The sequence below is a fragment of the Phoca vitulina genome, unplaced genomic scaffold (genome assembly GCF_004348235.1).
Source record: "Phoca vitulina isolate PV1807 unplaced genomic scaffold, GSC_HSeal_1.0 scaffold62, whole genome shotgun sequence".
In the NCBI taxonomy this organism is placed as follows: Eukaryota; Metazoa; Chordata; class Mammalia; order Carnivora; family Phocidae; genus Phoca; species Phoca vitulina.
In genome coordinates this window covers 2927732-2930011 of record NW_022589765.1, presented here as the reverse complement: position 1 = coordinate 2930011, position 2280 = coordinate 2927732, and positions in this window count along the sequence as shown.

Here is a 2280-nt window from a genome sequence, read left to right as displayed (position 1 = left end):
GATAGTATCAATTTGTCTAGCTCTATATAATTTTTTTTTTTTAGTTTTTTATTGGGCTTGTGTTAAACTTAAAAACTAACTTGAGGATAACTGATATTTTTGTGATGATAAGTTTTTCTATTCAAGAACAGTGACTATTGGGACGCCTGGGTGGCTCAGTCGGTTAAGTGTGTACCTTCGGCTCAGGTCATGTTCCCAGGGTCCTGGGATCCAGTCCTGCATCGGGCTCCCTGCTGAGCAGGGAGCCTGCTTCTCCCTCTCCCTCTGCCTGCTGCTCCCCCTGCTCGCCCTCTCTCTGACAAATAAATAAATAAAATTTAAAAAAAAAAAAAACAGGGACTGTCTTTCCATTTGCTCAACTCTACTTTGTGTCTTTAAGGAGTGTTTAAAATTTCCCTCACAGAGGACTGGCACATTTCTTATTAGGTCTCTTTCTAAGTACTTTATCTTCATTATTACGATTTGAATGGAATTTTTCTCTACCATTATCTTCTCTGATTATTTCTTGCATATATGAAGGCTATTGATTTCTGTATCTTAAATTTATATTCTGATTCCTTCCTGGATAAGATGGTGTTGGAACAACTGGATGATCATATGGAAAAAAAATGAACCTCAACTCCTATCTTACACTATGCACAAAATCGATCTGTGATGGATTACAGATCTAAAGCTTCTATAAGAAAACATAGGAGGAATATTTTCATGAATTGGCAGTAGGCAAGGATTTCTTAAGGCATAGATAACAATATCTATCAAAGAAAAAATTGATAAAATAGGCTCTCAAAATTTAAAACTTCTGCTAATGAAATGACACCATTAAGAAAATATATAAGCAAGCCATAGACTGGGGGAAAGTATTCACAAAACATATATCTGAGAAAAGACTGGTACCCAGGATAAATAAAAAACTCCAGGGGTGCCTGGCTGGCTCAGTCGGTAGAGCATACACAACTCTTAATCTCAGGGTTGTGAGTTCAAGCCCCATGTTGGGCATAGAGATACCTAAAAAAAAAAGGACAAACCCTGACAACTCAATGAAATAAATTCCTATAAAAATGAGCAAAAGATTTGAACACACACTTTGCAATGGAAGATAGGTAGGCAGAAAATAAACCCATGAAAAATGTGTTCTATACTACTCATCATGAGGGAAATGCAAATTAAAATAACAATGAGATACCACTACACCCCTACCAGAACGGCTAAAATCAAAAAGGCTGATGACACAAAATATTGGCAAGGATGTGGAACAAGGGAAACTCTAATATTTTGTTTTGGATAAAGGTCTGGCCATTTCTTAGGAAACTAAACATACACATGCCCTGTGATCCAGCAATTCCACTCTTAGCTACTCACCCAAGAGAAGTAAAAGCATGTGTCTATAAGAAGACCTGTACAAGCATGTTCACAGCAGCTTTATTGATAATAGCCCCAAACTGGAAATAGCCCGAGTTCCATCAGCAGGAGAATGGATAAGTAAACCATGGTATATTTATACAATGGAATATGACTCAGCAATAAAAAGGAATAGTGGAAAAAATCCTAACAGTTGGTTGCCTCTGGTGTGTAGAAGCCAGAATTGACTGGAAAGTGACACAAGCTTTGTCCTGTGTAACTCAAACCCTTAGACTTAAGATTTGTGCATTTCATATTATTTATATTTTACCTAATAAAAAAACCATAAACAGGGGCGCCTGGGTGGCTCAGTTGTTAAGCGTCTGCCTTCGGCTCAGGTCATGATCCCAGGGTCCTGGGTTCAAGTCCCGCATCGGGCTCCCTGCTCCACGGGAAGCCTGCTTCTCCCTCTCCCACTCCGCCTGCTTGTGTTCCCTCTCTCGCTGTGTCTCTCTCTGTCAAATAAATAAATAAAATCTTTAAAAAAAATAAACAAGTATTTAATTCTGGTTAATATTTATACTGAAGTGTTTAGGTGTGAAATATATTGCTATCTTTAACTGATTTCAAAATACATCAAAAATAGGATCAATTCGGGATGCCTGGGTGGCTCAGTCGGTTACGGGTCTGCCTTCAGCTCAGGTCACAATCCCAGCACCCTGGGATCGGATCCCACATCGGGCTCCTTGCTCGGCAGGGAGCCTGCCTGCTTCTCCCTCTGCCTGCTGCTCCCCCTGCTTGTGCTCTCTTTCTCTCTGACAAATAAATAAATAAAATTTTTAAAAAAATAGGATCAATTCATGGATGAGATGGATAGATGAATGGGTTTGTGTAGTTAAAATATTAGTTGTAGACTCCAGGTGGTGGGTATATGAATGTTCA